We start from the raw sequence: 10,513 nt of genomic DNA, 5'->3' as shown, positions 1-10,513 counted from the left end.
CAAATGAAACGTATTTTCTTGAATTATCCATTTGCCGTCAAAATTCTTTTCTTTGCTAGTAGGAAATGTAGCCATGGAATAGCTTCCATTCACCTCATAGAAAAAGTTACAACCCTCCCCACACTAAAAGGGCTTACTTAAAATGTCTGAATGGAAAAATAGATTGGTATATGTCAAAATAACTTCATAAATGGTTGGGGGATTTGCACTGACATCATGTATGTGTATTTTGATAAGAACCCTAATTTTAAGCTTTCAGGATTAGGAATGTTTTGCTCAATTTAACTACATTAATATCATCATTAACACAAGGAATATTCCAGGTTAAAATTCTTTAAGGCCTGTGGCTCTATGTTTAAAGTTTCCTAATTTATTGATTCTCCTATATGTTCAGCTATTCCAAGGAAGAAGAAAAAAAAATCACTTTGCCTTGTGATCAACAGACCATTGTAAAATAAGATTTTTATTACAGCAGATGCCAATAAGGATGGTGAAGATAATTACACTTTTCACTCAGTGAGGTTTTTTGAAACAGCTTTATTGAAGAAAATGATATAAACTGTACATCTTTAAAGCATACAATTTGTTAAATGTTGACATACATATACACATGTGAAACCATCCCCTCAATCAGGATGGTGAACATATCCATCACCCGGCAAATGTTCTCTTGCCCCATGGTAATCCCTCTCTCCTACCCCTCTTTACTCTCCCCTTCCTCAAGCAAGTACTGACCTGCTTTCTGTCAATACAGATCAGTTTGTATTTTCTTAAGATTTGTATAAATGGAATCATGATAGCTTTTCTTGGGTTGGCTTCTTTTACTCAGCAAAATTCTTTTGAGATTCATTCATTTTGTTACAGCAACAGTTCGTTTCTTTTTATTAACGAGTAGTATTCCATGGTACGAATATATACAAATTTGTCCATTCACCTGTTGATGGATATCTGAGTTGTTTCCACTTTTTGGCTACTACACATAAAGCTGCTATAATCATTCATGTACAAATTTTTGTAAGAACACACACTTTCTTTTATCTTGGGTAAATACCGAGAGATGGAATATCTGGATCATATGGCATCTGTGCATTTAACTTTTTAAGAAAGTGCCAAACTCATTTGCGGCTGTATCATTTTAAATTTCCATCATCAGGGTTATGAGAATTCCAGTTCTTTCACATCCTTGCCAATACATATCACATTAATAGGTACATAGTGGTATTTCATTGTGGTTTTAATTTGCAATAAAACCCTTAATGACTACTGACGTTGACCATCTTTTCATGTGGTTATTTGTGAACCATGTGTCTTCTTTGGTGAAATGTCTGCTCAAATCTCTTGCTTTTTTTTTCAATTGGATTGTTTGTTTATTATTAAGTTTTGAGTGTTCTTTATATATCTTGGATGTAAGTCTCTTATGGGAAATATGCTTTGCAAATATTTTCTCCCAGTAGCTTGTCTTTTTAGTCTCTTAACAGTCTCTTTTGAAGAGCAAAAGTTTTTATTTTCCATGAAGTCTTTTATTTTTTTCTGAGTTGTGCTTATGGTGTTGTATCTAAGAGACTATTCCCTAACCAAAGGTCATAGAGATTTTCTCATATGTTTCTTTCAAAAGCTTTATAGCTTTAGGTTTACATTTAGGTCTATGATCCATTTTGAGTTCAATTTTGTGTATGGTGTGAGGTTTAGATTGAAGTTTTGGGTTTGGGGATTTTTTGCATATGGATAACCACTTGTTTCAGCATCATTTATTTAAAAAAAATCCTTTCTCCACTGAATTGCCTTTGCACTTTTGTCAAAAATCAGTTGTTCATATATGTGGGTTTATTTTTGGACTCTATTCTGTTCCACTGATCTGTTTATCTTGATGCCAATACCACATTGTCTTAATTACTGTAGCTTTATAATAAGACTTGAAATCAGATAGCATTAGTCACCAACTTTGTTCTTTTTCAGAGTTGTTTTGGCTATTCTAGGTCTTTTGCATTTTTATATGCATTTTAGAATCAACCTGTCAAGTTCTTCAGAAAAGCAACTGGGATTTTAATTAAGATTGCATTGAACCAATCTATAGATTCTGGGAGAATTGACCTCTTTAAAATATTGAGCCTTCTAACCCAGGCACAGGGTGTATTAGTTAAAGGTCTTCAATTATCTCAGCCATGTTTTGTAGTTTTCGGTCTTGCACATATTCTGTCAGCTTTATTCCTATTTATGCCTAAGTACTATCCTTAAGTGCTTTTGATCCCTAAGTGCTATCACAAACGGCATTGATCTTTAAATTTAAATTCTTGATTGTTCATTGCTAACATATAAAAATAAAATTGCTCCTTGTATATTGATCTTATAGCCTGCAACCTGATAAACTCACAGTTTTTTTGTGGATTCTATCAGATCTTCTACATAGACTTCATGTTGTCTATGAATAAAGACAGTTTGACTTTTTTCTTTCCTGTACAGATGCCTTTTCTTCCTTCCTTCTTTCCTTCCTTCCTTCCTTCCTTCCTTCCTTCCTTCCTTCCTTCCTTCTCTCACTCTCTCCCTTCCTTCCTTCCTTCACTTCTGCGTGACTGCACTGGCCAGAACCTCTAGTATGATGTCAAAAAGAAGTGGTAAGAATGAACACTCTTGTCTAATACTTGACTTTAGGGGGAAATCATTCAGTTTTTCACCATTAAATATGATACTACCTATGTTTTTCATAGTTGTTCTTCATCTGGGTGAGAAAGCTTCCTTTGATTCCCGTTTTGCTGAGAGTTTTAAAAAATAAGGAATGGATGTTGAATTGTGTCAAATGACTTTTCTGGATCTATTGAGATCATGTATGTTTGTGTGTGTATTAAATTGTTAGTATGAGGTGTTACATTGATTTCTATTGACTGTTAAATCAACTTTGTATTCCTGGGATAAGCCCAACTTTGTTGTGATATGTTATCCTTTTTATATATTGTTGTATTCAATTTGCTGAAGTTTTGTTTAAGACTGTGCTTCTAGGCTCATGAGGGATATTGGTCAGTAGTTTCATTTTTTCTAATGTCTTTGTCTGGTTTGGGTATCAGAGTAATGCTGGCCTCACAGAATGAATTGGAAAGAAGTACCTCCCCTCCATTTTTTGGGAGAGTTTTTGTAGAATTCATATTATTTCTTCCTTAAATGTTTGATGGAATTCACCAGTAATCATATTTTTTTCATGTAAAAATTTAAATAAACAAATATGAGAAACAAACAAAAAGCTCTTTAAAAATTTGGTTAATGTTTGAATCAATATTTATAACTTTTCTAAAAATTGTCCTTCAGGAGAATTATATTTCACTATATTTAATTAGACAGAATCAAATTCCTGCCTACCTCTATACATTCTTAACAGCTGTATTGAGATATTTTATATATATATATATATCATAAAACTCACCCATTTAAATTATATAATTCAGTGTTCTTTAATATATTCACAGAGCTGTGCAACTATCCATCACCATAATCTAATTTGAGAACATTTTCATCACCCCCAGAAGAAACCCTGTATCCATTAGCAGTCACTCCTCATTTACCTCTCCCCAGTGTCTGACAAACACTAACCTACTTTCTATTTCTAGGGATTTGCCTATCTGGATATTACATATAAATGACTAAGTGAAATTATACACATGGCTTTCTGTGGCTGGCTTCTTTCACTTAGTATGCCGTTTTCAAGGTTCATCTGTGTTGTAACACGTATCAGTACCACATTCCTTTTTATTGCCTAATAATATTCTATTGTAAGGACCATATACATTTTAAGGAAAACACTTTCAACTTAGATATACTACTGTCTTCAAGGTCAACAGTTGCTTCTTACCTCCTTTAACGGCTAACCTGATTAGGTCAGGTCTACTCAGGATAATTTTTATTTTGATTAACTCAGAAGCAAAATCTGCAAAATCCCTTTGCCATCATATTCACAGAGCCCGCCCACAATCAAGGGGAAGTTATTGTACAGGGTGTGCACACCAAAGGGTGGGAATCTTAGGGGCCATCTTAGAATTCCACCTACCACAAAAATGTTCTTCTTTAAAGGATTATAAGAAGCTCTCCTAGTTAGTCTTCAATTCACTCACAGGAAGAACTGGAGCATGTTCTGTAAATTAACCACACACACAAATTAACAATAAAATTATGAATTACAATAGCAATCTATAAGACTATGTTTGAAGAAGGGAAAACTTAAATCACCTTAATGAAAGTAACCATTTCTTGCATATACAGATTCTATTGTCAGGAAAAAAAATATTGGTGGGTATCCTATTGAGTTTACCCATCAGCATCATCTCTACTTTTTATTGTCTTTGAATTATTTTACAGTTCTAAGTTGTAGATAACTGAAAACACTGCAAATGATTTTTCCATACGCAAGTGAATTCTGTCCAGAGGAGAGACAATTGATTTCCCTCTCCTTGTGGAAAAAGCCAGTTTTAAAGCTATTTGTAAATCCATTTCATAAGCTATTTCTATCCTTCAAATTTGCCTTTGAATCAATAACATCTTTCTGGCTCTCTTTTATTAGTTAAATAAAATCTTCAACACATGTTCATTTTACATTTGAATGAAAGTCATGTAAAATTATCCTTTAATACTATCTTTTAAATTTCAGAGAATTAAAAAAAAATGCTAGTGGGTTCAGTTTGGGCAATGATATTATTTGGCCATAGCATAGGATTTCTGTGCATGTCATAAGCCAGTTTTTGCAATGCTGATTATCTCTTTAATGACAAGTATTTTGCTACTTCCTTGATTGATACATTTTAAAACTGCCTACTCCTTTTTTAAATTCTTGAATCATATACACTTGAAGTCACACTTGTGAAGTAATGACTGCATTAAAGCCTCTAAGGCAGGCTTTCAAGAAATCAGAGTATTTGGTCCCCTAAGATTCTGTACCCTTACTTCTTGACATCAAGATAATGGGAAGAAAATGTTAATTCTCCTTCACAGTTTATTATTTAAAATGTGCTTCAGTAATCAGGCTCCAAGAGAAGTCTTTTCTGATTCCATAATTCTACCTGCCAGTTTGGTGTAGGGTATTTAAATATAAGCACCTTATTTTTTTTTTCAGGCTGAAAGCTGAATTTCCAAAAGAAATAAATCAAATGCAGCTTTTTGAAAACTGGACTTATTATGCTAAGCTGATATATCCTCACAGAGGAAAAGAGCAAAGCACTTGGAACTAATAGAATTGGCTGAACACTGGATTTTTAAAAAGCCCTGGCCCATTTCCTGGTTGACCTCTCCCATAACATAATGTAGCAGTAAATTGGAGTGACGACCGAGTAATGCAGACTCACACATCCTGAAATATACTAGTCACAATCATAATGTTTTACATAGTATTTATTATGATTTTATTCAGCTTGAAATGTGTAGAACATGGATTCACAAGTAAAATTTAATACTGGATGGGTTATTTTTCTAAAATTGATTGGAGTAACAGAAGGTAACTATGTTCCCTAGCAACAATAGCACTGCCTAATTTATGAACACTAACATTAGCCAGCAGAATCAGACAAAGCAGCCTTTAGAAAATTTAAGCTGACAGAAACACCATATTGTTGAACACCTTCTTATTAGCAAGAAGAAAACAAATGATTCACTCAATCATCCCTTTATTTTAGGTAGTTGTTATATGGTGCTTTTTGTTTTGTTTATTTTCTTCATTAGTAACTTACAATCTGAAAACAGGAACTTAATTGTCTTTTAGAATTTACCAATTTTCAAAGAAGTCTAGCAATGAAACAGTCACATATCCAGTCATCAACAGAAATTATTAGGATGCAAAGATCTTTAGCTTATCATTGTTAAGGGAAGGTGCCTGATGAAGTCCAGGGTTATATTCACAAAGCTGGTTTGGCGTTCCGTAGAGATGCTTATGTATAGAGATATCAAATCATGAAATGTCTCCTGAATGGAATAATAAGTTAGGGACTGAGGTCACAAAAATAATTATACCATGATTTCTGCCCTGGAGAGGTTTACAGTCTAGCAGGGAAGGCAGACATATAACAAATTAATTACAATATAAAATATATAATGCAAACACAGAGTACTATGAAAAAGTACAAATAAAGAAGTGATTATGATGAAACAAAGAAAGGGAATGAAAGTCAAAGAAGAAGGTAGCAGGAGGTGACTTTTGAAAGAATTACCAAGCAAAGAAGAAGGAAGGGGCATTATTGTCAGAAAGAGTTAGTAAAATATATGTACACCAACTTTTACATGACAAAAAAAAATGTATATTTTCTTTCATTGGCATTACAAAAAAAACACCTTTTCTTTAGCACCTTGACATAAAGTGATAAACTTGGTTTCCCGTTTCAGCAGGTCTATAGGCAAGATGCTTTTATGTCGTGAATATAAAATTAAACAGGTATGTATTCCAAACCAGGATTAGCTATAGCCACTTTAGTATTTCAAAAAGATGTTAATGTGAATATAGCAAATGCTGATCTGAAAAAATTTTATTCCAAGGTTACAACCATATTATAAATTTCCCCAATATTTCAAAAGAGCATCAAATGAGATTTTAAAAAAAAGATGACTTTTTTTTCCAAATGTCTAGATTTGGTCTAGTTATTTTTGGTATTTTTTAGGGTAGCCTTTCTAAAGTGTAGCATGCTTAAATTTCATACCTGTGGGGGCTTATTCTAACCCCTGGACTCCTGCTTAGTGAATCAGAATATATGGAGAAGGGAGGAGGGACACAGGAATTTGCACTTTATACAAATTCCTCAGGTGATGTTTTAGAGAATTTAGCCTAAAAGTGCAGCTAAGATAGATTTGTTTTCTAGAGCACCACAGAACTGAGAAGCAATTGCAAATTTAATTGCCTAAGAAAATTTGTAGACAGGTTTACCTGTAGATATAACTACAAGTATGAGATAGGGTAAATGAAAAAGTTCAAACTCGTTTAATTTTAATTTCTTTCTTTGCAGGAGTAAGAATTCACAAAGCACACATTTACTCAAAAAAGTTTCTTAGAATTTTAAGAGAAAGGTAGGTTCATACAATATAGGTAACAGCACGTTGCAGTTTGCAGGTGTAGGGAAGGAAAAACTTTTGCTCTACCCTCTTGAGCTTACTGTCTGAGGACATGTGAATTAAACTGACAAAAGACAGATTAGCAAGAGGAAAAAAACCAGAGTTTATTTACATGTGCAAAGTGCATAGATGAGGGAGTGCTTATTGATGCACTCAAAGGGTAGTTAGAATTTGGGGCTTATATACCTAACTTAGTAGGGGAAAGGAAGAGGGGAAAGGGCTTCTATGGGAAGAACAAATAGGTTTCTTTAGGAAAGATAAATGAGTTTTAGAAGAACAAATAAGAGATAAGAAAGTTTGTGATAATTTTGTTTATGCAGCTGTGAGTGGTCTTTCTGTCCTCTTTGTGGTCATGAAACTCGCCCAGAGAGATTTATGGTAGGTTTACTCTTGGTCGCTCTCTCCTGGGAGTAGAAGCCTCCCTCCAAGAGGGAATTTATGGCAGTCTTCATTTCTCAGAAGTTTCTGCTTTTAGTCAGATACGGGAAATACTGAGATGCCTCCTTTCTGTATCTGTTGAATCTCAAATGTCTTCAGCTTAAAATAATCCTTATACCAACTATGGGGTTCTGAGTGTATCCCAACACAGAGCAAGAAACCATTTTAGAATGGAGTGTGTTCAAGTATTAAAAGCCAGAGCAGGCATTTTTGCTTGAAAATAGGCAAATAAAGCAAGGATGTATACACATAATTGGGTATCCGATACTCGTGAGAACTGAAACCAATGTAATTTCCTATCTCTGGCGTATTTTTCCTGTCCCTCTGTTAAGTAATACTGACACCAGGAATGCTTTCCGGTCCTTAAACTAGGACTAGGCATAAAAATTTAGCTATTCACTGCAGGAAATACTTGCTCTTAGAAGATAAGCCAACTAAAATAGTCAGATTGTCAAGATTCACTTCAAGATTCTCATCCTTGCTGTGCTCACCAATCCCAAGCCATTCCATCATAAACTCTGCCCAACCTGTAGCAGATTCTTGTTTTGAAAATCACCTTAAAATCATCCATTCCAGGCTCTAAACCCCTAATGACCCTATAAACACCCTTCCTTAATTTCTCCATTTTGAAACAGTCAAGGAAGTTTTCTCTTATACTGCAGTAAGTTTAACAAACTTAATATTGCTTGATCAACAGGATGTTCTGTAAAAATTGTGAAACACTTTAAAAAAATAGGCAAAAGATTACTAGGTGTCCTTTCAATGGAATGCTAGATGTTGTCTAGCAGACCTCCAGGGATTATCCTATTCTATTAAGATCTATGCTTTGCAATCTCTTTGGGCTATGTTATAATCCTGTACATTGTAGAAAACTGATAATAATGCAAACTATTTTTTTATCTAGAGAGATGCAAATGAGTTTTTTTTCTGGTTGGGGATGCAACTGATTGAAAAAAAGATGATTCCACACAGCACATTTTATTTCCCTGTAAGTACTGCTCAGTTTTGCATCTTTCAGGAAATCCATTTGATTACCTATACATGTGCTGATTATTTGGATTCTCCTTTGAACCAGTATCTTACTTTTTCAATCATTAATGTGAGTTAAATAAAACCTTTGATGTGTGTTTATTTTATATTTGTATAAATCATGATTTTATATTTTTGAAATTACCCTTTAACACTAATTATCTTTGGGGAAGTCAAGAATCCAACTCTAGTGTAGAACAAGATAAAGGAATGAGACTTGATTAAAAATCCAGGTGAGCGATATGCCAGAACTAAAGAGTGAAGCAAAACAACACACTTGAGATTTGGTACCTAGGACCATGATAAGTGAAGCAGCCTGTATTAGTCAGGGTTCTCTAGGCAAATAGAGGGGGAACTTAATTTGACTCATACTACTGTGGGTCCTGGCAAGTCTGAAATGTGTAGGGCAAGCAGGAAACTGGAAATTCAGGTAACAGTTAATGTTGCAGTCTTGAGTCTGAAATCTACATGCCAGCAGGGAGGAAATTCAGGCAAGGTTTCTTCTATGTTGCAATCTAAGGCAGAATGGCTTCTTCTTTGGGAAACCTCAGTTTTGCTCTTAAGATCTTCAACTGATTGAATGAGGCCTATCCACATTATCCAGGGTAATTTGGCTTTACTCAAAGTCTATTGATTGTAAATATTAATCATTACTAAAAAAATACATTCACAGGAGATCAGCCAAGATGGTAGAAAGACACACCTCACCTCTCATAGGCACACCAGAATTACAACTATTTATGTAATATCCATCAATGAAAAAGCCATTCCAGAAAAGACCTTCTACAACTAAAAGAAATAAAGGAGGAGCCATAATGAGATGATACGGGTAGGATGGGTGGAGTTGCAATATAGTCAAGCCCCATACCTTTGGGTGGGGACCCATAGATGGGGGCATAATCATAATTGCAGAGGTTCTCCCAAAGGAGTGAGGGGTCTGAACCCCACAATGGGCTCTCCAGACTGGGGATTCTGCACTGGGAAGACAAGTCACCAGAACATTTGACTTTGAAGGCCTTACTTACTTTTTGACTTACTTTTGGGAGTCCCAGAAGGCTGGGGGAAATAGACTCCACTCTTAAAGGATGCACACAAAATCTCACATGCTCCAGGATCCAGGGCAGAAGCAGTAATTTGAAAGGAGCCTGCCTGAGTCAGACCTACCTGTTGATCTGGAGAGTCTCCCAGAGAGGCAGGAGGCAACTGCAGCTCACACTGGGGACATAGACACTGGTGGCAGCCATCTGTGGGAGCTCATTCTAACATGTAGAGACTGTTGCTGGCAGGTTCTATTTTGGAATCCTCCCTCTAGTTTATGAACCTCAGGACGTAGTCCTGCTCCAACCCAAAAGCCTGTAGGCACCAGTACTGGGATGCCTCATGCCAAGAAACTTACTGCGTTGGGACACAGCCCCACCTACCAGTTGACAGGCTGCCTTACAATCCTTTGAGCCCAAAGCTGCCCATGGACATAGCCCTGCCCACCAGAGGGCCCAGAACCTAGCGTTACACACTAGTGCACAGGCACTACACACAGGACCCCCAGGGCCCTGCAGCCAGAGACCCCAGAAACCAGCTTTATCCACCAGTGGGAAGGCACCAGGCCCAGAATTCCTGGCCTACTTGCCAGTGAGCTTGCTCTAGACTCCCTCTCTTGCAGGTGGACACCAGTCACATGACAAACACAGCTCTATAGCCTGTGGACCCAGCCCACCCAACAGCAGGCCTGGGACTGGCTGGGCCCTGGCCCTGCCCACTAGCAGGCCAACACAAGTGTCAGGACATGCTGGACTCTGCAATCAGCTGTGTCAAGAACTGGTTCCACCCACCAGTGGTCTGACACCAGCTCTGGAACTCCTGGGCCATGCAGCCAGACCCAAGGATCTGGCTCTGCCCACCAGTGGACTGGCCCTAGGCTCAGGACCTAGCTTCACCCACCAGTGGGTAGGCACCAGCCCTGGGGTCACTGGATCCC

The 10,513-nt window shown here is 36.5% G+C and overlaps 1 long non-coding RNA gene across 2 annotated transcripts in view; it reads right to left on the bottom strand.

The window, feature by feature from the left end:
* Positions 1 to 1,912: 1,912 nt before the first annotated feature.
* Positions 1,913 to 10,513, bottom strand: part of LOC116662017 — an 88,436-nt gene continuing 79,835 nt past the window's right edge. For both annotated transcript variants that reach the window (XR_004317991.1, XR_004317992.1), the window contains one exon: positions 1,913 to 4,117. This is a non-coding gene — a long non-coding RNA (uncharacterized LOC116662017). The remainder of the gene's footprint in view (positions 4,118 to 10,513) is intronic.

The sequence above is a fragment of the Camelus ferus genome, chromosome X, assembly GCF_009834535.1.
Source record: "Camelus ferus isolate YT-003-E chromosome X, BCGSAC_Cfer_1.0, whole genome shotgun sequence".
NCBI classification, from domain to species: domain Eukaryota; kingdom Metazoa; phylum Chordata; class Mammalia; order Artiodactyla; family Camelidae; genus Camelus; species Camelus ferus.
This window is presented reverse-complemented; position numbering and strand designations above follow the sequence as displayed.